Genomic DNA, 368 nt, shown 5'->3' with positions numbered 1-368 from the left:
TTGCGTAATGTGGTGGAAACATTGGGGTAGCATCACCAGTCGCGCTTCCTCATGGTCTGTTATGTTTATTGTTTTTTTTTTCACTGACTTGTGTTCATGTTTATTTTCACTGTCTATGTTTCTCGTTTTCTCACTGTCTGTTATGTTTATCATTTCTGTCTGTTATGTTTATTGTTTCCTCACTGACTTGTGTTCATGTTTATTCTCATTGCCTATTATGTTTATCATTTTCCGTCTGTTATGTTTATTGTTTACTCACTGCCTCTTCTGTTTTGCATTTTCTCACTGTCTGTTATGTTTATGTATATTCTCAAAGCTATGTATATGACGATGTTGTAAATCAGGGAGATTTTGTGTAGGTACGGAAG

The sequence above is a fragment of the Penaeus monodon genome, chromosome 15 (genome assembly GCF_015228065.2).
Source record: "Penaeus monodon isolate SGIC_2016 chromosome 15, NSTDA_Pmon_1, whole genome shotgun sequence".
Taxonomy (NCBI): Eukaryota; Metazoa; Arthropoda; class Malacostraca; order Decapoda; family Penaeidae; genus Penaeus; species Penaeus monodon.
Note: the sequence above shows the minus strand (reverse complement) of the source record.